The sequence below is a fragment of the Dendrobates tinctorius genome, unplaced genomic scaffold, assembly GCF_039654945.1.
Source record: "Dendrobates tinctorius isolate UK_male_01 unplaced genomic scaffold, ASM3965494v1 ptg000008l, whole genome shotgun sequence".
Taxonomy (NCBI): Eukaryota; Metazoa; Chordata; class Amphibia; order Anura; family Dendrobatidae; genus Dendrobates; species Dendrobates tinctorius.
Window position 1 is genome coordinate 37027643 of NW_027361676.1, and position 27876 is coordinate 37055518.

The window sequence follows — 27876 nt, forward strand, 5'->3', positions numbered from 1 at the left end:
CTACTACTAGACAACCCCTTTTTAAACTAAATGTTTGGCCCTGATAAAATAATAATGCCTATACACACTTCCCATGTTGGCTCCGTTCCAGCGATGTCGGCACTTGTAGTTCTGGGGCTGCGATGTAGTAGAATGACACGTGATGCCCAACATCCAAATAGCTCAGCATCATTGTCTCCACCTTCGGAGAACTGAACATGAAGAGGAGTCTGAGATGAACTGCAGCCCTGGCGGCCTCTTCATGTTCAGTTCGTGCAAAGGTGGAGACAGTGGCACTAGCGTTGATTGGGAGCTGGTGTCACAGCACCGCATCACAGTCCTGGGGAGAGAGAGTGCCAACACCATGGGATCGGCGCCGGCACAGGAGGTCAGTATAGGTTTTGTTATTTATTCGGGGCTGAACAAAGAAGAGGTTGTCCTAGTAGTGGAAAACCCCTTTAGTTCTGAGAGAGATCACACAGCACATGACATTAAGTTTAAGATGGAGGTGCAAATACTTGAGGCGTCATCTCACATTTCTGGGTCCACAAAGCAGTTAAAACGATCATTAAAGGGAATCTGTCACCCCTTTTTTGAGATATCATATAATGATATCATTCAATTGTGTGTCACATAAGGATTCTCTTAGTACTTTTGCTTCCCCCTGACCCTGCACCTTTCATGCATAAATACCTTTTTTTATCGGTTCAGATGTATGTAAACTGTCACGGTCCTGTCCGCTGGGTGGGGCTTATTCAACTGCTCCCCCCTCCCTGTCTTGCTCTACGCATTTCTTCTTGTGTAGAGCAAGACAGGGTGGGGGGGAGCAGTTGAATAAGCCCCGCCCAGCGGACCGGACAGCGGCAGTTTACATACATCTGAACCGATATATGATATCTCAAAAAAGGGTGACAGATTCCCTTTAAAGTTACATTCTTCTAAATATTCACCTCTCAGTGAGCAGCTTGTAAATTCACGTGCAGAAGCAGAGGCTACTAACATACGAGCTGCCTTCAGACAAAAGAACACTAAATTTCACTAAATGTCTCTTAACAGTAGAACAATGTACCATAACTCCAAAGTTTGCTAAATCTTTCTGAAGGTCTTTTGCAGTTAGGTGGGGTTATGATTTGCTTCTCTAGCAATCCTACGAGCAGCTCTCACTAAAATTTTGCTTGGTTTTCCAAACCTTATCTTGATTGCTACTGTTCCTGTTAACTGCCATTTCTTAATTACATTTCATACTGAGGAAAGGGTAACTTTAAAACGCTTTGCTTTCTTCTTATATCCTTCTCCTGCATTGTGGTCCTCCACCTTTTTCATTTTCAGAGTGCTATTGAGCGTCTTTGGAAAGAGCTGAAACATGCCGTCTGGAAAAGGCAACCTTCAAACTCGAGACAACTGGAGCAGTTTGCTCTTGAGGAGTGGGCCAAAATACCAGATGAAAGGTGTAGAAGTCTCATTGACAGGAATCATTTGATTACAGTGATTGCCTCAAAAGGTTGTGCAACAAAATATTAAGTTAAGGGTACCATCATTTCTGTCCAGGCCTTTTTCATGAGTTTTCATTCCCTTTAGTAGTGGGCACACGTCATTGCCCTGCTGCTGCAGCTGCTGGCATCGGAACAAGAAGCTGCAGCACAGGGATGGTAAGTAGGATGGTTTAATTTTTAGGCTATGTGCACATGTTGCGGAATTGCCACGGAAATTTCCACGGTTATTCCGCAACTCCCTCCTGCAGGAAATACGCTATAGTTCCGCATGCGTAATTCCTGCATATTTCCCGCAATAAACTAGCATTTTGCAAGCGTAATTAGCTTGCAGAATGCTAGCGTTTCCCAAGCGATCTGTAGCATTGCTTGGAAAACTGATTGACAGGTTGGTCACACTCGTCAAACATACAGTTGTGGCCAAAAGTATTGACATCCCTGCCATTTTGTCAGATAATTCTCAGTTCCTGAAAATGATTGCAAACACAAATTCTTTGGTATTGTTATCTTCATTTAATTTGTCTTAAATGAAAAAACACAAAAAGAATTGTCCTAAAGCCAAATTGGATATAATTCCACACCAAACATAAAAAAGAGGGTGGACAAAAGTATTGGCACTGTTCGAAAAATCATGTGATGCTTCTCTAATTTGTGTAATTATCGGCACCTGTAACTTACCTGTGGCACCTAACAGGTGTTGGCAATAACTAAATCACACTTGCAGCCAGTTGACATGGATTAAAGTTGACTCAACCTCTGTCCTGTGTCCTTGTGTGTACCACATTGAGCATGGAGAAAAGAAAGAAGACCAAAGAACTGTCTGAGGACTTGAGAAACCAAATTGTGAGGAAGTATGAGCAATCTCAAGGCTACAAGTCCATCTGCAAAGACCTGAATGTTCCTGTGTCTACCGTGCGCAGTGTCATCAAGAAGTTTAAAGCCCATGGCACTGTGGCTAACCTCCCTAGATGTGGACGGAAAATAAAAATTGACAAGAGATTTCAACGCAAGATTGTGCAGATGTTGGATAAAGAACCTCAACTAACATCCAAACAAGTTCAAGCTGCCCTGCAGTCCGAGGGTACAACAGTGTCAACCCATACTATCCGTCGGCATCTGAATGAAAAGGGACTGCATGGTAGGAGACCCAGGAAGACCCCACTTCTTACCCCGAGACATAAAAAAGCCAGGCTGGAGTTTGCCAAAACTTACCTGAAAAAGCCTAAAACGTTTTGGAAGAATGTTCTCTGGTCAGATGAGACAAAAGTAAAGCTTTTTGGACAAAGGCATTAACATAGAGTTTACAGGAGAAAAAAGAGGGATTCAAAGAAAAAAACACGGTCCCTACAGTCAAACATGGCAGAGGTTCCCTGATGTTTTGGGGTTGCTTTGCTGCCTCTGGCACTGGACTGCTTGACCGTGTGCATGGAATTATGAAGTCTGAAGACTACCAACAAATTTTACAGCATAATGTAGGGTCCAGTGTGAGAAAGCTGAGTCTCCCTCAGAGTTCATGGGTCTTGCAGCAGGACAATGACCCAAAACACACTTCAAAAAGCACTAGAAAATGGTTTGAGAGAAAGCTCTGGAGACTTCTAAGGTGGCCAGCAATGAGTCCAGACCTGAATCCCATAGAACACCTGTGGAGAGATCTAAAAATGGCAGTTTGGAGAAGGCACCCTTCTAATATCAGGGACCTGGAGCAGTTTGCCAAAGAAGAATGGTCTAAAATTCCAGCAGAGCATTGTAAGAAACTCATTGATGGTTACCGGAAGCGGTTGGTCGCAGTTATTTTGGCTAAAGGTTGTGCAACCAAGTATTAGGCTGAGGGTGCCAATACTTTTGTCTGGCCCATTTTTGGAGTTTTGTGTGAAATGATCAATGTTTTGCTTTTTGCTTCATTCTCTTTTGTGTTTTTTCATTTAAGACAAATTAAATGAAGATAATAATACCAAAGAATTTGTGTTTGCAATCATTTTCGGGAAGAAACTGAGTATTATCTGATAAAATTGCAGGGGTGTCAAAACTTTTGGCCACAACTGTAGTGTTTGACGAGTGTGACCAACTTTTTACTATTGAGGCTGCCTATGCCGCTTCAGTAGTAAAAAGATATAAAGTTTAAAATAATAAAAAAAATAAAAAATGGTGTTTTTCTCAGCTTCCGGCGTCCCACGCAGGGTTCCCGACCCTCGCGATGCCCCCGCCAAGTCCCGTTCCCAGCGATGCCTTGCGACAATAACCTTTGATGACGTAGCAGTCTCGCGAGATGCTAAGTCATCTCGAGTCATTGTCGCAAGGCATCACTGGGACTGGAAGATGCCGGGAGCATCGCTGATGCCTGGGGACGCTGCGAGGGACGCCGGAAGGTGAGAATAACACCATTTTTTATTTTAATTCTATTTTTTACAGGGATATGGTACCCAGGGCCTGGAGGACAGTCTCCTCTCCTCCAGACCGTGGGTACCATCCACACATTTTCCGCTTACTTTGCGCATGGTGGGCATAACCACATGCGGAAAGTAAGTGGAACAATGCATTCCTATGTGTGTGGAATTCCCGTGATTCCGCACAGAGAATGAGCATGCTGCATATTTTTCCGCGATGCGATTTTGCCGTGGAAAAATGCGCAGCATTGACACAGCATGTGCGGAATGCCATTGAATACAATGGCTTGCTTATTTTATGTGTTTTCGCGGCAACAAAATGCAGCAAAAATGCATAAAATACGCAGGAATTCCGGATGTGTGCACATAGCCTTAATGTTTTTCTGCTGGGGGCCATGCATACCAGGATGGGGATGGGGACCAGTCATACCAGGATAAGAATGAGGAGCCATGCAGACCAAGATAGGGATGAAGAGCCATACATACCAGGATAGGGGTGAAGAGCCATTCATGCAAGAGTAGGTATGAGGAACCATGCAAACCAGGAAAGGGATGAAGAGCCATGCATGCAAGGATAGGAATGAAGAGTTTTGCATACCAGGATAAGGGTGCCATGCATATCAAGATAGGTATGAAGGGACCAAGCATATCAGGATAGGAATGAGAAGCTGTGCATACCAGGATGGGGATGAGGAACTGTGCATACCAGGATAGGGATAAGGTGCCTGTAACGATAATGTAAAATATGACGCAAGATTTCCCTGATGATCACATTTTCTGGAACAGTCATGACTCTTCTATTCTCACACTGCTATGCCCAGATGTGAGGGTCTGACCCCCTCTTCCTTTCCTTTGCCTGTCACAGCTGCGGACCTGTTTCTCCTTAGCTCTGTAACATGAGACTACAGCTCACACACACACTCCGTGTAACCTGAAATACCAGAGACTGGTTTCCTGCCTTCAAAATGTGCTCAGCTACTCTCATAGACTATCATTAGAATCTGATCATTTGGTCATAAAACGCTGCGAGTTTACGATAAAAATATGAAAGTTACATTTCTGCGACATGCGCCAACAAAGCTTCGTGGCCCGTGTTTGTCACGGTTCCAGCGCCAACAGAACCAGAGAAATGGATTTCTCCTGGATGGTGTGAAATAACTTGTTCGAGTTTGGTTTTGAATGATCGCCAGCTACAAGCTGGAAAAGATGACACTATGTGTGTTTCTATATGAGGTACCCTCTGCGAGTTATGATTATTATAAGTTTTTAGCCAGATTGTACCTCTGAAAGCAAGGGGAGGGAGTCAGAAAATCCAGCCCCTTTAGTGATGTCACAAGCCCAAAGGTATAAGGTATTTTCCCCTACCCCCCATTCATTCTAGCTTGGGATGCCGTGGCAATAAGATCTCAAATGCATTGTGACGTTTGGCTCCTCCTCCCCACATGGTTTTGCCTGAAATGATCTGACCAACATGTGAGTTTATTTCTTTCCTTAATCCTGTTTTATTTGCATTCGCATTGTACATACTTTTAATCATCTCATTCTGTAAAATCCTTTTTATAACTTCTGTAAACACTTCCTACCTTTTTTTGGAGTAAATATAAAATTTACTAGTTCCCTCTCCTTGCTCGGTGACAAATTCATATGTGCCTGCACTGCCTGAAGATAATTACACTACTAATTTGGGTTGGCTTCATACCCCTTTATTAATTTTAAATATTAATAGAGAGAACAGAAGCTGTTTGCAGCGAATTGTGTTTTGGCTAGGTGGGCAGTGCTGGCAATGACTGATTGTGTGGCTGCGGCCAAAGCATTTATAACTCCCTCACTGCAAGCGGGCCTAATAGCCATTGCACAACAAGTAGCCCGTCCGGCAACTAACTATCCTAGGTGCAGTTATCTGACTGACCTGAGAGTAAGGGAGTTGCCGGCGAGCTGCGAGTTCCAAAGTGGAACTGGAAGGTGGGATATACATAACTCCCGGCAGCTTGTGATACAGTGTGACAGCGGTGGGATAACCAAAATAAACTCCCCTGCGGTAAATTGTTAGGGCAAGACTAGCTTGCTGTTTTTATCACATTGTTGGCAGCAGTGGGATAACTAAGATAAGCCCCCCTTTACATGTGATAGCCATGTGCTGGCCCAATGGTCACACCCCTGATCGTGACGGTATGTCATGCATACCAGGATAGGGATGAGTGAACCATGCATACTAGGATAGGGATGAGGGGGCCACGCACACAAGGATGGGGTTGAAGAGGCCATACATACTAGGAGGAGGATGAGGGAACAATGCATACCAGGGTTATAGTCAAGTCAATAAGTTTTCCAAGATTTTGTGGTAAAATTAGGTGCCTCGGCTTATACTCGGGTCGACGTATACTCGAGTATATACAGTATATTAGTGAATTGTTAACATAAGCAGAGTACGTCATAAACACAAAATCAGAATCATGGAAAATCTGCAACAATAATAATGAAATATCAAAGCTTCAACTGAACATCATTATTTACCTACAGTTTACGACTCTAGCTGGGAAAATTCACATGACTCATATGAGTTTTCATTTCTCATTCAAATGTTCATTTTAGCTTACAAGAAGACACAAATCAACTGGTTCCAGATGCTTGCACTTTATTAATTAATCAGTTATTGTATGGGAATGTAAAGCATGCATTCTACTGTGGTCTGCAACATTGAATTAGATCCAGAAAAATGAACACTCAGCTGTGATAATTAAATGGTGACCTTTTTATATACTAGTTAGTCAACTTCTTTACAATATCTTTGCACAGTAGCTTCTAAAATAAGCATCTCTATAAGCTTGATTGACATAGAAATAATAGTAGACATTATACAATTTACAGAATAGTATCTTGTAAATTGAGTAGTTACTAATGGAGTGTTATTATGGGCAATGACTCTTTCATGTACTATACATTATACATTTCTCATTTCTTTAATAATGTATTGTCTGAAACATGTTTGTAAAATCCTCAAAGTGACTTTGAAGAAAATATTAATAACTATTAAGAAATTGCTTTCTTGATGCATAGAGACTGGTTTGTTTCATTTAAAGAAACTACAACTTGGATGTGTAATTTACCTTTACACAAAAGCATTCCAATCCCGTAGGACATGAAATAGTACATAGTCCCAACTAAATTAATGCTTCTATTTAAAGAAACAAACCACCTTGATCTGCTTTCACGTGCACTTTAATGAAATCATATACTGTACTGTATATAGTTGCAAAAATCTTATTTAAATTTTGCTATTGATAAAAACTAGAGATGAATAGATCTGACAAAATTCAAATTTGACAAATTATGCGAATTTTACTTGGAAATTCAATTTGCAGCAAAGTTGTTGTTCGTGAATTGAATGTCCCTTATTATGCTTTGGCGTCTCTCCATAACCCAGAGCGTAATAAATGAAAGAGGTAGAAAATAAAAAAGTGCTCATCTGATTGCTCACCGCTCTGGCTCCTCCAGTTTTCATTGTGCCACGTCCTGTCCTTGGTGCACTTGTCACCAGCACCAAGCGCTTAATATCTGGCTTCTTCATGCTAAGTCAGAACTTCTGGCTCTAATGAGGCCCGTGATGTTTCAGGTCTGCATTTTGGTGGGTGTTGATTTTTGTAATATTCTTATAGAATTCAATTCCACGTGAATATGTTTGCTCATCTCTAGTAATAACCACTATAAGAAACTATATACATGTCCAATTTCTATACCATAGCCAAGAGCAGGCTTCTTAACTATTTGTATAGAACCCCTTTCTTTAAGAACATGGTAATACCTGAATTTATTTTTTAGCTATCGCCTGAATCCATCATAATATTAAAAAGAAGTTCAATAGAAGTCAGGAATGAGACATATTTGCATTATTTGGTCTCACCTGTTAAAGCAAAGCTGCCCCCACTTTTTTCCAGTCGTCACCAATATGACCTGCTTTAAAGTTTAGGAACCACTGGTCGAGGGTAAAAATTTTGATCCTTTTCTCCAAAAGTAACCATCACGGTAATAACATAGAAAGAAGTTTTCCAAGAAAAAAACCCTTATCTTAACTGTTGATTTATCATTCAGCATCTAATCTAGACTTTATATCCCTTATATTTTGTAATGGAACACTGTTAATATCACATTAAATGTACATCAATCAGCATTAAGGTGATCTTATCAATGCAATTGTTATTTAAAAGAAGTACGATAATTGCTAAGCTTAGAAAATTATTTGCATTGAGTTTTATATAATGCTATAAATTAGCTAATGCCTCTATTAGGACTGCCATCAGAATAGCCAGGACTCAATATAGGCAAAGGGAATGGAAGGTACAACTGTCAGGTTTCTGAATGGTTACAAAGGGCAGGGTGGGACATAAAGAGAAAATGCTCTTTGAGGGGAAGGTACACGTTTAGGCAGACGGTGAACATTGTTCTGTGGAGAGAAAAAGGGAAACGTAGTTGGAGGAACACTGTGATGTTAATATGGAATGTCAACAGGGAGCATACACGAGGCTTTACAAGGGAGAGAAGGGGACAGTGAGAAAAAATAGCAGGGAATTAGTGTGGGAAGGAAGTAGTGGAGAGACAAGGTAGTAGTTGTCATGTAGGGCAGGTGTGGGGGTATTTTGGTAGGGGCTCTGTGAAAATAGTGCAGATAGTTGATTTGGCCTTTGTGGGTAAAGCTCAATATGGGCTCACATGATTTGATCTCATGTGTAAAAATAATCTCACATTTTTACATATGCAGCAATAGTAGAATGTAAATATATAATAACATAATATATGTCCCAATGAAATTTTTATTTCCATAAATTGTCCTAATTACCTATGTAACTATGTGTAATTGCATTAGTAAATGTAAGGGGGACGACCGGACCGCAGGTACCTGCTTGCTGGGGCCGGAACGATCGAGGCTGCATCCCCTGTTGCCTGAGGGAAGCTCTAGCGAGGTGGACCTTCCTCCTGACTGAGGGGGGAAGGGAGATAAAAGGAGAAAGCACAAACAGCAGAGCAGTTTGGCGCGAACAGAGGGCAGCATGCAGTCAGGTGAACGGTGCGCTCCGCTTCCCCTCCCCACACAGAGCACCGGCGCCGCAACAGGCCACACTGACAGGGTCTCCCGACATTTGCAGAGGGACCACTGCACTGAGGGGAGCAGTGTGTCCAGGAGCAGCAGCCAGGCAAAAGAGTGCTCCATCCTGGGAGCATCAGCATCATGCAGGCCAGTGTCCGCCGTCTCCCACCGCCAACAGCAGGGACCAGAGAGGCAGAGGAATGTGCAGTGTGTGTCCGGTGACTACAGAGAGAGGTGCAGTGTGCCTGGTGACTACAGTGAAAGGTGCAGTGTGCCAGTGACTACTAGAGAGAAAGGTGCCGTACGCTCAGTGTCCATGAGTACAACACACATGCTACATAAGAGGGACCGCATACGGGACAGACACCTGTGCCCTGACCTGGCCACTGTATATTTGCCGAGTCACGTTGGGCTTGTACAGTACTGTGGCCTGCACCCTTGTCAGCCACTGCAGCATTTAGGCTAGGCTCAGCGGACGATACTGGTGACCAACCGCTGCCACCAGAAGACGGGGCATTGATGCCCAAATGACCTTCCTGGAAAAGATACTGTGCCAGCCATTGCCGGTGCTATTGAGTTCCCAGCAGGAGTTACAGTTTGAGGAACGTCTGCCACAAGTGCTTCACAGGAACTGCCTGATCCTTTATTCTTTACCTCAGATTATCCTTTGCTAATTGTCCTGTTTAATCCCTTGTTTAACCCTTTACCTGCATGGAGTATTCCCTTGTTATTTAACTTGTTAACCCTTGCTCTACCTCCTGTCCGTCACTGCATCCCGAAACCTGCTCACATATACATACTCATTACCGTCATCCCCAGTTTCCAGTGTCTCTCCAGAGCTCTTCTCACCCAAGTGACTTGCAAACAGACGACGTGGCTCAGACAGGAGCTGGAAGTCACTTTCTCTGTGTAAGTCTATGGAGCCTTGTTTTAAGGCTTCATAAACTTACATTAAAGGAAGTAGCCCAGCCTGACACAATGATCAGTGTGTGAGCCGCAAAGAAGATGGTGTCCAACCTGCAGTTCTTTTTTAACAGTGCTAAAAGTTACCTGTCAAGGAGAAAAATTCCCACGATTAGTTTGTGTCCCAGTGGTGGGATACACACCAATCAGCAAGTTATCACCTATGCCACAGATAGGTGATAATTTGTTTATCTCGACAACGCCTTCAGTATATTTTTAGATATACCAGACTACCATTATTAAAAATATAAAAAAGGAGAATTTTTTTTTACATTATAATTCCTTTGGCTATTGATTAGGATAAATCATATCAGTACAGTAGTGAAGTTGCTTTATCACAGCCAGAGTAGCCCACCACAATGTTATCCATGGTATTCCATCATGAGTTAGGCAACCTATAGCGCCACACTTCTATCACACCCCAGCTCTATCGATTTTTGAAAGCAGAGAAAAACTGGTGTGCAGCCGCCAAAAGGCGGCTTTTCAAAGCGATTCACACCAGAATTGTTGCTTTATTGCCTATTTGTTCTGGAACCTTTTCATCAAAGACAGCAGTAACTTTCTCAACACTATAAACTATATTAATTCTTTGGCCAGATTGCTTCAGGGAGACTGACCTAATAGTTTGTACAGTGATTGTCATTTTCAGGATCACTTTTGATAGTTTCTACTTACCACTGCATACCAGAAACACCCCACATGAACTTTTTTTTGTAGATGTTGTCATCTAGCCATCACAATTTGGCATTTATCAAAATTCCTTAGTCCCAGGTGCTTGCTCATTTTTTTTCCTTTCAACGTATCAACTTCAAAAACTGATTGTTGATTTGTTGGGGGGAAGATGGGAGTTGGTGATCAGTAAGTAGATCATCATTCCCATTATCCATTATTCTGTAAAAACTATACAGGGGAAATGGTTTTATTTTTAATGGCCCACCCAGTATATCCCACCCCTTGACAGGTATGGAGATAATATTTTGAGGAAAATCGAAGATACTGAGAAAAATGTTCCTATATTGTGTTTAAAGTATGTTATGAAATCAATTACATTTACCTACCACCTAAAATAGCCCATTTATTTTCCCCATGTACAGTGATCCCATCTGTTATGTAAGGCAGCAGTAGCACCGCACACAGTGATGAGGCAGTGACCCACAAAGTTCAAACATAAAAGTCTCTTTAATGTCTTATCTTCACACAGAAAAGGTTCCAATCCACACAAATGCATATAACTTCAGTGCATATAACTTCAGTGTTCAATTCACACCAGTTCATAGCACTATATAGTACATGGCATCCTTTAGATTGCAGTCACTACACATGCTAGTCCTCCTCTGACTAGTCTGTCTGCAGCTGTGACACACGCCAGTAGATCCTTCGGGCACAGGACAGTCTACCTAAGGTTCACCTCCAGGCACAAGACCTTTCCACATCCATGACCAGTTATTGTGGACAGCAGCACCACCACTGTATACGCTATGGGTTGTCAGGCCTATCTCTAGCCCTGACACACCTGAGACTCCTCAGACTCCCTCAGACCTACTCAGATCTTACTAACTCTTTCCTGCAAGGCTTTTATCACAGAAACCTGTGGCTTTCAGCCACATGGAAAACCTGGGTCTAGAATGGAACAGACTGCACAAACTACTATCATACTGCAATCTGCTTTATACACAAAATCCAGAGCAGGTTTTCCCTACCTCTGTCTTGGACACTAACATGTCCAAGACTAACACTTACGTTTATTATTAGTCTGCATTGCAGTCACAGCTATGCTCGTGACTGCCATGCACACCTATAACCTTCATACACATCCGTGCATATCCTGGGGAGACTACACAGCGACCCCTACCTGTGACATTGGTTACTGCTTCACCATTGCAATCTCAGCTATGCCTGTGACTGCAAGGCTTTCCCATAGCCTCAATAGCCTCATAGCCTCCGTGCACATCCTGGGGAGAACATAAAGCACCCCCTAGCTGTAACAGGGGTCACTGTTGTGAATTCCCTTGCTCGGATTTCTGAGACAAAGATCCTTCTGCTCCCTTTGGTGGTTGCTGAGAGTAGTGGAGCTGGCCAGGTGGATGGAGGTTCCCCACCTGATGTTGATAATTGGGAATCTGGGATTGCTGGCTGGGAGCATATAAAGGAGCTGGCTGCTCTTGAAGGTTGCTGGTGATTTTTTCCTCTGTGTGCATTTGGAGCTCTTTTGTCCTCTGCCTGATCTGCATGTTCAGCTAAGTGATTCTTTTGCTAATCCTTTGCATCTAATCTGGTTGTGTTTTTTTTGCTTTCTGTTTTGCTGCTTGGGTTCAGCATGCTTTGTATGTTGCAGCTTGTTCAGTCCCCTGGTATGTTAGTATCTTTTTGCTTGCTGCCAGTTTATACCAGAGTGCTGATCTAGCGGGGGTGAGATCGTGTGATCTCAGGTTTTATTGTATATCAGAAGTGTTAGACTTTTTCAGGGTTTTGTGTGTGATTGCTGACAGTATCTTTTTCTGTCCTGTCCTGTCTAGACAACATGGGCCCCACCGTTTGCTCAGTCTGTTCTCTGCCTGTGTTTGTGTCTCAACTTATCTCACTGACAATATATGTTTGGGGGCTGTCTATTCCTTTGGGGATCTGCTCCGCGGCAGTTTAGATTTTATCTTTTTGTCTTTAGGCTTAGATAGTCTTCCGGCTGTGACGAAGTGTCTAGGGCATCGTAGGAACGCTCCACGGCTACTGCTAGTTGTGTAAATAGGATCAGGGGTCTGCAATTCACTTAGTTACCAACCTCTCTGGTCTTCTGGTGGCTTAGCCTGTTCTTGCCATCCTTCTCGGTGACCCATTCATAACAGGTCACTGTCTCACAGTATACATTGCATTTGGATTTATATTTTGTGATTAGGTAAATTTTACTTGGAAAATGTGTTTATGTCCCACAGTATGCCTAACACTAGAGGGTACCAAAAGAGGTGAGCGGTAACACGACTATTAGTTGTTTTTTAATAAGGGATATTGAATTCGCAGAAAATAAATTGAAAAGCAAATTGGCAAATTTGAATTCTAACAGATCCACTCATCTTTATTTTTAACAGCAACAAAACAAAACACTCATTTTTAAAGGCGTTTATAAAACTGTCTAACAGAAAAATCTGTTTTATTACCTATAACAACCACTGACAACAAACTTTTATTTTTTTTCTTTTTCTACTTTGCTTTTCAAAATTGAAAGTTGCACTGTGATTGGGTGTTAGTGGCAAAAAAGACAAAAGACAGTTTTTCTTCTAGACAATTTTATAAATCTGCCTCCTATATGGCCAGCATTGTACAATAGGCATTTTTTCCGAGGGAGCTATACAGTATGTCTATAGACCCTTTATAACGGAATACTTACAGATTTTTAGATAGTTTTAATTTTGCTATTGTTTTAATAAAATTTAAAAGAAGTTTGTCCCTGCCAGAATGCATATTAAACTCTTTGTACAGGTGTAAAGGGGTCTAAGACCATGTAAAAATCATAATTGCAGGATAGATTTTAGTGTGTTAGTGGCTGAGATGCAAATGGCAGATCTTTGGTGCACCATTGGCATGGCCAAGAGCTAAGTGTACCATTACTCCACCTCGATTTGCATTCTGAGCAATTCTCTTCATCCTGCTTGACAGTATTTGCTTGCCCAAAATAATAACTGCCTGAACTCAATCCGAAATACATTGTTACTGAAGAAGCCCAGCGGCACTGAGGCAGGAACTGTGGCGCCCCCAGGAGTAAGGTAGCCACAGTGGCTTTGCCTTCCTCCAGGAGGGTAATGCCAGGCTTGGAGGCAATGACGGGTCTCTCTCGCAGTCAATCTATGCATGCAACACAGTTCCACTCCAGGCCAGCAGGGGGAACTCTGAACCGGAATTAAGGGGAGGAGTGCTCTCTGAGGGCCAAGAGGAGGGAGTAATTAGTTAGTCTGCAGAGGGTGAAGTGTGCAGACGTGTGGAAGGAGCGCTGAGATAGAGCTGAGAGGAAGAGCTCATCTCCCGTAAGAGCACATGAACTGGAGCCTTGTCTCCACGGCTATATGGACACTGATGGTCCTGCAGCAGACACCGGTGGAATAGTGGGCTGTAAATGCAATACTCCCATCTAAGACTTGGGGGCACAACAGCAACTTGGATAGTGAGCCGGGACTCAGGAGTAGGGAGTCCCCGAAGCAGGCTACATCTGTCTGCCGTACAAGTAGAGTTCTTGGGAACACCTGTCAGGAGGCACTCCAGTGTAACTCAGTACTGGGAGTACTTCACACTTAAAGGCGCTATAGAGGAGACGTTCAGAAAGGCACATGTTGGCGGAGCATTGGAAAGAAGCATTCCATCTTACCTGGAGGTTGACTGAGTCCCTAAACCGGAGGACACGGCACGGAGGCAGGCACCTGTGTGTACTACAGACTGTGAGTAAAGCTTTGGAACTGCAAGCCCTGGTGTCCTCCATTCATTCTTGCGCCAACGCATCCAGCCCCGCTACACCTGGGTACCAGCTTCTACACCGCTTGTGCCTCTCCTCTTCCCCCATATCTACACTGCCTTGGGGCTACAGCTCCACCTGTGGGGAGCTTCACCATCTTGGCCGCAACACACCACCAGCCCCAGAGGATTTGCATGCAGCGTCGGCCTAACATCTCACTTGCCGAACACCACAGGTGGCGTCACAAACTATTCATTCAAACCATTACATTCCTCCATTACTTGGGCGCCCAAGGCCACTGACCGGGTCCCCGCTGCTGTGACACATCCTGCTGATACCGGCCCTGTACTCGAGTACCCCACAGCCCTGAGAGGGCGACCCAGAACACATACAGTATGGGTGTGAGTGTGCTCTCAACCCTGAGTCCCATCAGAAGCCAATGATGAGAGCGCATCTGTACTGATGCTGTGTGAGTGCCACTTGGCTGCTCAGTGTTCAGTGTTCAGTATCGCTGATCGCGCGAGAACATCCTGGACCATTTCTCGTCGGGCGCTTCCTGCTGGGCTTCCTGTGGCGCCGACGAGCGATGCGTGGACGCGGGCGGGAGGACATCAGGATCGCCGCGTCTGACAGGTAAGTAGCGACCCCGACCACTGCTATGTTGCTGGTGAGATCTGCCTGTGTGGCAGCTCACTAGCGACCACTTAGCGATGCACCAGCGATCCATATCGTTGTCGGGATCGCTGGTGCATCGCTTAGTGTAACGGTACGCTTAGTGTGCCAAGGACTGAGTTCTGGCAGCACTCGGTGTGGGAAAGTGAGCACTGTCAATTATGATAATGGAAAGTACTTGAAATGCAAATTTAGTTGGTGTAACGGTGCACAAAGTCATTGTCCACACCGAAAGTGCACTGGAGAGTCTTCATTTGCATATGAAATTAAATGCTTTTTCTCAGCCACTAAAAAAATGAAATATACAGTGCAAGTAAGATTTTTATAGGGGCTCAGTCCCTTTTTGTATAACTAGTTTATTTGCATGTTGGAATTGACAAACTCCCTTTAACTTCAATATTTAATGTAGATAAAATCTATCATTCCATTTTTAACATGTTTGTTACTTCTACCACTAGTGGGTGCTCTATCACACTGAACTCCATTGATCTGATTAAGAGTAGGCAACTGTATTACAGTAACATTATTTACTGTTAAAATTGTATTGTTTCATAAAAAAATATGATACCCAACAATTTTAATGGCAAAACAATTAACTTGAAATACAAAAAAATAGTTTTACTTTTGTATAAGATCAGCTAAAATAAATTTTTCCAACACTTGCAGTACATGTACATCATGATCAGGATGGACTTCCCGACCAATGTAGTACATATATGTCATGGCGATCGCCTGTGCACAGGACATGATGCACATTAATCCTGTGCTCTACTCTGAGCGCTTACCCCAGGGTTTCAATGAAAATCTCTGAAATACTTGATTCAGATGGAATCCCCGGCAGAAGATTCCCTATAATGAAGCAGATGGAGGCACTGTGGATGCAGTCTAGCCTGTGATCCGGCAATGTCCATCTTTTTGTTAGGAGTGCATAAAAGTGCCATCAGCCACAACTTTCTGTTTCTCTGAAAAAAGCACACTGCTGAACAGAGGCCAGGCAGAGTCCAGAGTAAAGGGGGTTTTACACATAGCGATATCGCTAGCAATATCGCTAAAGCATCACCGATTTGGTGACGCAGCAGCGATATCGCTAATATCGCTATGTGTGATACTTACCTCTGACCTGCTCCCCCGCTGTCTGTCGCTGATCGCGCGAGATCGCGCAGCTCCATTTCTCGTCGGCTGCTTCCTGCTGGGCTTCCTGCTGGCACCGACGAGCGACGCGTGGACGCGGGTGGGAGGACGTCAGGATCGCCTCATCTGAAAGGTAAGTAACGACCGCTGTATCGCTGCTGCATCGCTGTGAGATCTGCCTGTGTGGCAGCTCACTAGCGACCATTTAGCGATGCACCAGCGATCCTGACCGGGTCGTATCGTTGTCGGGATCGCTGGTGCATCGCTAAATGTGAAGGGGCCTTAAGTCTGCCTCATTATAGTGAGTGCCTCCCTTGGGGGTTTCATCTGAATTACGTCACTTGAAGATTTAAAGGGAAACTCCAATGTAAGTTCTCAGTGTAGAACGCCGAATAATTGTCATCCAAATTTTTATGTAAAATGTTCCCAATAAAAGCTTCAACTCAATATACAAAAAAAGGAAGTCCCCACTCACAACCGTCATCTATTAACAGAAATATAGGGGGCTTCTTCATTACTGGTAGCACAAAGTCTGGGAAAGTGAAATGGCTTCTCACCCCCACAAAAGAAATTCAGCAAATTCTGTGCTCCCAAAGCCAAACGCCCCCCCTCCCTTCTAAGCCCCGGTGTGCTTAAACCACATACAGCATCCACATGTTTGGCATTTCTGTAGCGATGAGAGGCCGCCTAATTTTCAGGTTCATAAGCTGGGCACAACATACTGGTCACTACAGCCTACTGGTCACTACAATGTACTGGTCACTACAACGGCAGTTTGCAATTTTCACTCAGCAACAACCACTGCTTCTTGTTTCTGGAAAACTTCCATGGAGTCAAAATCATCACCTGTAGAAAAATTCACAAAGGGGTATAATTTCCAAAATGGTGTCACTTGAGGGGGGATTCTGCTCTTCTAGCACTTAGGAGCTCTGTATATGGAGTCCTCAAACTATTATAGAAAATTCTGCGCTCCAGGATGCCTCCTGTACAACAGTACTGCATAGCCACACAGCAAAGACTTGTGAGGGATGGATTGCTATTTGCCATTAGCACTCTATCCCTCCTGTGAGTTGCCGTATGGCTAAATAGTACAATAAGCCACATTTGGGGCATTTCTACATTCAGGCATTTATATATTCAGCAGAAATTGTGGGAAAAATTTTGATGCCATTTTTACCCATCTCCCCTTGTGAAAGTGTAAAATATGTTGCTAAAACAAAATGCTGGTGGTTAAATACAATTTGTTTTCTTCATTGCCCAATTGTATAAAATTCTGTGACCCACCTGTAATATCAATATGATTAATGCACCCCTAGATCAATTCACTGAGATGTGTAGTTTGTAAAATGAGGTTACTTATGGAGGGTTCTGGTGTTTTGGCACATCAGGGGCTCTGCCAATGTGACATGGCACCCACAAACTAGTCCAGCAAAATGTGAACTCCAGTATGGTGCTTCTTCCCTTTTGAGTTTTGCACTGTGCCTCAAAAGTAGTTTTCAATCACATATGGGGTATCAGCCTTTTCAGAAGAAATTGCACAACATATTTTGGGGTCCATTTTCTTCTGCTATCCTTGCAAAAATAAAAAAAACTTGGGGCTAAAATAACGTTTTTGTGTGAAAAATTAAATTTTTTTATTTTCTCTACTCTATGTTATAAACCTCTGTGAAAATGATGGGGGTTTAAGGTGCTCACCACACACCTAGATACATTCCTTGAGGGTCTAGCTTCCAAAGTGGTGTAACTTGTGGGGATTTCCCACTGTTTAAGCACATCAGTGACTCTACAAACGCGACATGACACCAGCAGACCATTCTATCAAAGTCTGCATTCCAAAATGTCACTCCTTTTCTTAGCCATGCCGTGAGCCTAAACAGTATTTTATCCCCACATATGCGGTATCTGCGTACTCAGAAGAAATTGCCAACAAACTGTAAGGTGAAATTTCTCCTGTTACCTTTGTGAAAATGCAAAATTTGGGAGCAAAAAACATTTTTGTGTGGAAAATTGGATTTTTTTTTATTTCCAATGCTCAATGTTTTAAACTTATGTGAAGTCCCTGGGTGTTCAAGGTGCTCACCACACATCTATATATGTTCCCTGAGGGATCTACTTTCAAAAATGGTGTCACTTATGGGGGTTTCCACTGTGCAGGCACAACAGGGGCTTTGCAAACGAGACATGGCATCTACTAATTATTTCAGCAAATTTTGCATTCGAAAAGTCAAATGGCACTCCTTCCATTCCAAGACCTGCTGTGTGCCCAAACAGTAGTTTTCCCCTACATATTGGGTATCAGCGTACTCTGGAGAAGCTTAAAAAAATTGAATGGTGCAATTTCTCCTGTTACCCTTGTGAAAATGCAAAATTTGGGTCCAAAGTAAGATTTTTGGGACAAAAAGTTAAATGTTCATTTTTGCCTTCCACTTTACAAAAATTTCTGTGAAGCACATGAAGGGTTCATAAACTTCTTGAATGTGGTTTTGAGCAGCACCTTAAGGGGTGCAGTTTTTATAATAGTGTCACTTTTGAGTATTTTCTGTCATATAGGCCCCTCAAAATCACTTCACATGTGATGTGGCCCCTAAAAAAATATTTTTTTATATTTTGTTGGAAAAATGAGAAATTGCTGGTTAACGTTTAAACCATAACTGCCTAACAAAAAAAATTATGTTTCAAAAATTGTGCTGATGTAAAGTTGACATGTGGTAAATGTTATTTATTAACTATTTTTTGTGATATAACTCTTATTCAAGGGTATACAAGTTAAAAGTTTGAAAATTGCAAAATTTAATTTTTTTTGCCAAATTTCCTTTTTTTCACAAATAATTGCAGGTCATATGAAATGTTACCACTGCCATAGAGTACAATATGTCACAAAAAACAGCCTCAGAATCAGTGGGATCCGTTGAAGCATTCTGGAGTTATTACCACATAAACTGCATAAACTGACACTGGTCAGAATTGTAAAATTTGGCCCAGTCATGAAGGTGAAAACAGGCTCAGGGGTGAAAGGTTTAAGATTCTCTTAACCTATAAAATTATAAGTAGATGACTTAAACAGGGCATCCAGCTTTAGACTACAAGTCTGAAGTCACCCTATGCGACTGCAGACTTGTGAATCCTCATATCGAGTGCACTGCAGAGTGCGAGGCTTCTTTGGTGCTGGCCCCAGGAGTGGATGGTCATGTTACTGCAAATTGCATTCTTGCGGTCAAGCGTTCACCGCTTCTGGCACCAGAAAATCCTCACAGCATGTAGTGTGAGCAATGTGAGGTTTCAGAAGTCTTCAATCACACAGAGTGATGAAGGACTTGTACCCTAGGGCCGAACAACCCATTCAAGGCTTATGACAGTGCAGGAACATGATAATCATTTCAGCTTAAAAAAGCAACTTAAGCCCTCGATGCAAACATACTAATTTATTACTGGTACAATTCAGTAGGGCGCATAAAACCATAAGGACCAATGACTCTACAGTAGAGTTGAGCGACTTTGGTCGGATCGGGTTTCATGAAACAAAATTTGTTTCAGATGAAACTCGTCCGACTGGGCAAAAAAAGTCGGAGTTTCGTCAGCTCAATGCCGACTTTTATTCCCCATTGACTTGCATTGGGGTCGGGTTTCGGACGAAACTCTGACTTTTTTTGCACTAGTCGGACGAGTTTCATCTGAAACAAATTTTGTTTCATGAAAACCGATCCGACCAAAGTCGCTCAACTCTACTCTACAGTATAATAATTTGAACAAGAATCACTAATTGCAGTCCCACTCGCAAAAGTACCATTAGTGAATAGGACAAGAACAGAGATGGCATTTAGTTCTGGTAATCTTGATCAAATTGAATCTTAAACAGATTGTTATTATTGTCTGGACAGTTATTCAATGCTGTGACATCATAAACGTGATATTCCGAAAACCCCTCCCTAATTTTGTAGAAAATGAAAAAAAAGTGCGAGCCGAGTAGCTCACAATCGTAATACTCCACCAGACAGAATTTATAAAGAACAAATTCTTTTATTGTACTCATAAGATATAAAATGACCATCATTTTAATGTTAAAAAGCCCAATTAAAGTTTCACCAAGTAAGCTTCATCCCAGGTATTGCTCTCATAATGCTACCATGTCCCACTTACAGATAGCAACATCAATAAAAATGCAAATCAAAAAAACAATGGATTCAACTTTGAAAGATGCATTACCTAGTCGCAGTCTGGACTAATTTCAGAAAAATCTATAAAAATATTTTTTTTGTAATAATTTGCAACTTTATTAGATTTTTACGACGTTCATCCAGGCAGTGTCCAGATGCACTATTTGTATCTTTTTATGTTGAGTCCATTGTTTTTAAACCCCTTAATGACCATAGGTATTTTTCGTTCTTGCATTTTCGTTTTTTGCTCCCCTTCTTCCCAGAGCCATAACGTTTTGATTTTTTGGTCAAAATGGCCATGCGAGGGCTTGTTTTTTGCGGGACAAGTTGTATTTTTGAATAACATAATTGGTTTTAACATATCGCGTACTTGAAAACAGGAAAAAAGTTCCAAGTGCGGTGAAAGTGTAAAAAAAGTGCAATCATCCCACAGTGGCTTTTTGTTTTTTTCTTTTTTTACCATGTTCACTAAATGCTAAAACTGACCTGCCATTATGATTCTCCAAGTCATTACAAGTTCACAGACACCAAATATGTATAGGTTCTTTTTTAATTTTAAGTGGTGAAAAAAAATGCCAGTTTGCTAAAAAAAGCATATTCCGATACTAGTAGCGTCTCCACTTTTCATGATCTTGGGTTGGGTGATGGCTTATTTTTTTGCATGCCGACCTGACGTTTTTAATGATACCATTTTGGTGCAGATACGATCTTTTGATTGCCCATTATTGCATTTTAACTTTGTTCTCATTTAACAATCGGGTTAATTCTTCTTTTATATTGATAGATCAGGCAATTATGAATGTGGCGATACCAAATATGTGTATGTTTGTTTTTTTATTGTTTTATTTTGAAGTGGGGCGAACGGCGGGTGATTTGATTTTACTTTTTGCATGCTTCAATAGTTTCCATGGGAGACTAGAAGCTCCAGTTGTCTGATCAGCTCTGCTACATACAGGTGATGATCAGAACACATGTATGTAGCAGACGTCCTGACTTGCTATGAGCGCCGTCCACCGGGCTGGAGACCTCTGGTTGTCATGCCGACCCATTGGTGACCTGCGATCATGTGTCGGGGTCACTTTTGGGCAGGTTTAGTGACGCGCTTCCTATAAGTATGAGTTAAATGATGCTGCCAGAGATTGAGAGCGGCATTTAACTAGTTAACAGCTGCGGGCACGTGTCAGCTGTATATATCAGCTGTCATGTGCCCATCAGGACCAAAACACACGTCGGGGCGTGCGGGCGCACACTCTCCAGGGACCTCTGCAGCTCCATGCATAGGTATTGTTATTTAATATGTGTTTGTATATGACTCTATATTAATTGCTATTCCATTATTGCCTCCTGTGCAGGAATTGATCTGTCATGTCACTATGCCTTATGACAACACCTTTTATGTATTGATGCATTTATTTTAATGGTTGTCAGTATTTCCATGCTATATTCCATGATATATACAGTTGTGCCCATGGTGTGTGCACCCTAGTCTCTCACGGCATATCATGAGACACACGTTATTTCAATTTCCTCCACACCTTGCTGTTATTCTTTTCTAATGAATAAATTTCACCTTGTTCATTATTTTGTCCTGACATATTTTTTTTCCTCTGTTTTTGTTCTATGTTCCATGACGATAGGTCCATGTTAGTCCTTTTTTACATTGCATGGCTAATAGTCCCTTATATAGGTTTTTCCTAATGATTACCATTTAACCATATGGTTTTGTCATATGAGTTTTATTAACCATTGATTTGTATTGCCAATGATTATCTGTGAATAGGTTTGGCACACTGATATTGGACTGGAACTTAATCTCATAGTGTAAATGCACTTTAAATATTAGGTCCTTGATCAGATTTCCATTACATAAGCTTTACTATGCCGCGGGTACCTATAGTGAGAAGAACCTCACTGGCAGATAGAGGTTGAAAAGGGACCCTGTGGAAGAACAGTATATGGGCCTTTCCAGTACAATAGTTCATCACAATGCACAATTCCACCTCGTGTTTTGGATGTGGAAATGGATCCCCTTACCTCTTGGGCTCCTGTGCAGTTGCAGCAATGGTATGTCTCTAAGGAGATGGAAATGTTGCCCAGGTTTCCCAGAATATGTGTATTATTGATATGTAATGTGAGCTGTAAAATGCATTATGGAGTTGGAATTGTATTCTGTTCAGCAACAGGTAGTTGGCAGGGACAGTTAGAGTTAATGGTTGAGACTAGCCCAGAGTGGGAGGGAGGGGTCTAAACTGAAGGGACAGAGGTAGTTTCCTGACAGATAGTACCAGTGCGCGTACAGAAAGGACCTGAGGTCTAATGTGAGCAGTGCCGCGTGAATTGAATATACCTAACAAACAGGAGGCAGAGCATGAGGTCAGCGAGATCTTAGTGGAGAGAACATGAGAAAAGTGACCGAAAGAACAGAGTGATGGATTGGAGATGGGTCCTGGGACAGGATACCTAGCAGTACGGCCCAGAGTTTATAACTCGCAGAGGTAATGGGCCTAGAGTATGTAAAATGAAGATAGTGACCAGGGCAAAAATTCCAGGGTATCAGTGAAAGAGAAGATATGTACCGGCCATACTGTTAATATAGTTCCCTAGAAGGGATATTAGACGCGGAATCAGGGGTTGAGAATAGGACTCTTACTGGCCCGTAATATTGAGCTGGGTTGTGGCGAAGTGTAAAGGAACGCTGAAGAGATGAAAGAATTGATATTATATGAGAAAAAATGTTCCATAATGTAAATGAAACTTTCATCAAGATATGTATCTGCTATTTCATGCATATAATCCCTTCCAAGTTATTGCTTAGTAAAAAGTTCATTTTTGACTGGACTGTAAAACATCTGGTCCTGCCAACCTAAGTCATCAGTTAATAATAAAGGTTTGGATTTCTTTTTGCGTTAATAATAGAGGCCTTCATTTAAAAACTGCATTTTTTGATTACTTGTGTTATCTTTGTCTAATATTTAAATGTTTGGTGATCTGAAACATTTAAGTGTGACAAACATGCAAAAGAATAGGGAATCAAGAAGGGGCAAACACTTTTTCACACAAATCTACATGTGGCCTGCAAGGGAGTAGCACCCCCACACCACACGTCCACACAGTCAGTCAGGACCCCCACCTTCATATAACTTTCTGGGGTTGAAGAGATGAGTAGCTCACCCATGGCTACTACCTCGAACCATGATACATTGTCCATCCCAGAGGAACCTCATGTTTATCCTGACTAGAGTCCACAGCAATGATAATGGATACATGGCACTCACAAAGAATCAGGGTGCTCCAGTAGGGTCTCAACCCATAGTCCAATGAAAAAAAGAACTTGGCATTCCAAACTAAGAGAGTTTTAATTGTAAACATCCAAAATAGTACATACTGTATGAGATTTTGGTGTTATAATGCAGAACCTTCATCAGACATAAGGATTGCTACTGAACAGAAAACATGCAACGAGTATACGTGGAGGGAGAAGTAACAGCAGTAGTTAGTGTATATAGTGTGTAAAATGTATATACAATATGCAAGTAAGTAAGTAAGAAACAAGGGAGTTCTAGGTTGTACATATCCTTTACTTTGCTTTTTGATGTGGTTTTATGTTAACTCTTTTGGCGCGCATCTTTCTCCAGCCTCTCAGCTTTCTGCTTGCCAGATGTGTTCCTGCATGCTTGCTAGTTCGGTGCAGCACCATTGTCAAGCCCCTAGTGTGAACTGAGAGCTCTCCGATGCTGCAGTCAACATTGAGAGAGCACAGTGGGAGTAAATCTATCAGGATTCAGAGATCCAGCCGGCCTTAGAACAGTGATGAAGGCTCGTTGTGAAAGAGCATTGGGCTTCTTTCTTGGTAAATCGGCCACTGCTGATAGACTAGGAAACAAGCTGGCCAAGGAGAAGTAACTAATACACTAAAAATCCTTTTATTAAACACAGGTGTACAAAAAAAAATTTTTTGTAATCATCGCAGGAGAATTTGTAGTTTTCTGAATCATCTTTTTGTTCTAAATTTCAAAAATGTAGATAGTTTTTCTGTAGCACGTATAGTTTCCATGGAGCAGCATCATTATTATAAGGTATAGGAAATATACTGGAGACATTAAGAAAACAGTGTTCTACATATCAGAAAAAAATGCTTCACCTTACAAAACAGTTTATTGAACCAAAATAATTTCAAATGCAAAATAAAAAACCAAAATATGAACAGAAATTAAAAGTGCTTGACATGAGACTGTCGTTGACATGATTTTTCAGGGTTGTCCCTATATAACATCCAACAGTAATCTGCCATCATTCCAAAAACCCTGGTAGCAGTGTTCCATTACTTTAATGTGAAACCGCTCGCCTTATTCATTGCTTACATTACCAAGATTTTGAAGGAAGAAATCCAAATGTCAATGAAAAAAGTGCTTTTTTAGAGACATGCGACATCCAAGACATTGGTATGCATTTAGCCGTTCCTCAACACCTTCAACATATTCTGGAGATTTTTGCTTTCCTAAGATGTTTTCACAGATCCACTTGAAGCTTTTCCAAGATCTCAATTCCTTATCATTTAGACTTCCTTCAAACATATTGGAGCAACCCCCAGGGCAAGTGGAGGGGTTGATTTCTCACTTACTCAGTACAGGGTCAGTGTCTTAAAGAGATGTGTCGCGGCGGCCGTGACCCAGTCCGTGGCCCTGGGTGTCCATGTAAAATAGGTGGAATGAATAGAGTTTATGTATGGATAAGTTTGTGACGCCACCTATGGTATCTGGTCAGAAGGGGGACCAGCGCTGCAGTGCAGATCCTCTGGGACAGATGGTATGATGCAGTAGAGTTGGTAAAGCTCTCCACAGGCAGAGCTGTAGTCCCAGGGCAGCGATAGAAGATGTTGAGGTAGATGATGTAGTGTTAAGCACAGAGATGCAGCAGTGCTGAGTAGGTTGGTGCAGGAAGAAGGCAATGACACAGCTGAATGCAGTTCCCATGCTTTAATCATGTTTCTGGCATAGGCAGGTGCCCGCTTCAGTGCCGTGGTCTTCAGGTGAGGGGCTCAGCCAACTCCCAGGCAGATGGAATACACCCTTCCAGCACTCCCTTCCAAATAAGCCTTATCTGAACGTCTCCTTACTAGCGCTAATCTGAAGTACTTGTTCTGAATTACACTCAAGTTCCTCTTTCTTGCTGTTACTTAGAACTCCACTCGCATGACAGGCAGCTGTAGCCGACTTCGGGGACTCCTTACAATCATGTCCCGACTAACACACTTGGGGTCTCTGGTGGTCTCCAACCAACGCGTTTCGACCTAGAGGGTCTTACTCATGAGTAAGACCCTCTAGGTCGAAACGCGTTGGTTGGAGACCACCAGAGACCCCATCTGCCTGTATGTCCTTATCCATACTTTTTTCTGTTCGATTTTAAGAATTTACAATAAATGATGTATTTTTAACTGAAGTCCAGCGCTGGAGATTCCATCCTTTATCTTGGTAACAGCTGTCACGGTATTCGACTCCTTCAGGCCTGCTCCTAATGGTCGCTGTATAGGGGTCGGCACCACCTGGCCAGCTCGCCCCAGGGATCCCGGTACCGTGACCCAGAGGGTCCACTCTTGCTACCCATAACAGTAAATAGAACATGAGGGATCAATAGTAATTTGTGATAATCAGTAATTTGGAAAAAACCATGATGTAATGTACTAAGACAGCTCAATTTCTTGTTATAAAAAGCTGTACATCTCTGATTAAAGTAGGGAAGAATCATTTGAGACATGATCCACCTTGTCTTGTATGTTCTTTCCTTCGTGCATGTATCATCTCTCCCAGAGATCCAATTCGGCCACAGACAATTAAGACGGGTCACACCCTAGTGTGACAGAATCCACACCACTTTGACCTCTGGCAGTTATGCAACACTCAAATGACAGTTACATAATCACTGCCATCGGCGCTCTCCAGTGACCTCTGATGGGCAGACTGCTATCACAGACAGACCCGTACCCAGCTCAACCTCCCCACACAAGCGCAATGTCGGACGATAGCAGCTGTGTAAGTTGAAGCAGAGGAGCGCTGGCGCTGAAACTAACTCAGTCCCTTTTCACATGCGTAATATCAAAGGGAAGGGGTTTCAAATGAGTCAGTCACCAGAATCATGCATCCGTCCTCTTACACACAGCGCAAGTATGACTATACTAGCACATGGCGGAACAGCCATGCATGACTTTTATAGCAGCCGGGACCTTCTGCACGCTTCCAGATCTCTGAGATGAACCAATGAGAACTGGAGTGGGACCTGAGCACAAGACTCCTGATCTCCAATGGGAGATCATCCCATGAGCATGCCCAGTAAGAGGACAGAAGGACTTTGCCTCAGGAGAGATTTACTGCAAGGCAATCTCCTCTGAAATCTCCTCTGCAGTGGAAAAATAGGAGGAGAGTGCAGAATGTGAGGATCTGGATCCCTGCTGAGTAAACGCAGGAATCCGACTCCTAACAATGAGTGATTGAATGTACTTGGTCTTTTGGTGTAAAAGAACCACACACATAGCAGAATCTGTTGAGACACTGTTGGGGCATTTTTCCCCTTTAAATCAGATCAAACAGTAGAGTAAGTTCAGTTCAATGGTGGTGACAAACTCAAAAAATGCGATGAGCCGACAGACTATATGAAGATATTTCCCCAGAGATGACAGAGGCAGCTTGTATTTAGAACTGATTTTACTGGCGGTAATCTGGTAGATAACTATATACAGTTGTGAGGTAAACGGGTCAGCCTATTCCTTACTGATAAGCATTTGCAGACAGGCAGTTTCTCAGTGTGATATTGGCTGCTTTCAGGTTCTCTCTCTGTGGAGACCCTCACTCAGTTACACCTCAGTGGCTGAGCGGTTTTCTCCCCTCTGAGGCGACTTGCCCTCCCAGAAATGCAGTGAAAGTCCTCTCACAATGGCGGCTGTCCACTGCCTTCCCTTCTATCTCCCTGTGGCAGGGCTCAGGTCCCTGTAGAGGCCTGTCTCCTGTCGGAGTCTCACATACCAGTCCTTGCTGCCATCACCATCCTTTTCTGACTGACTCAAATCTTACCGCCTCATAACAGTTAGCTCCTCCCCATAACATGTGACTTTCTGAGAAGCAGTCATTGGCTGACTGCACTGTCAATACTCCTTTCCATAAAACTCACTAAAACCTTTACTGATGTATTCACTGTAAGAAAATTCACAATTAAATAAGACAATAAAAGAAATTGGAATAACATAGGAAAAAACACATACATTGAAAATGCAGAAATAACGTAATAACAAAAATACTTCTATCTCAGAAACTTTATGTGATCGAGCAAAACTAAGCATATTTTTGGAATCAGCACATCAAACTCCATAAAACAGACATATTACCTTTGCTGATAATGTTTTTGTTTTGACCAATGTTATTGAGAACAGAGAGGATTTCTAATAACAAGTAAATTTTAAAGTTGCTTTTCCTTATAAGCACTTTTCAATATTATCCATGTAATATTATGAGAATTACTCTTTAATGATATTCTATTGGCATGAATAAGCTCGAGTGAAGCTCTTGGTGTTTATGACTGCATTATTCCATTTCCT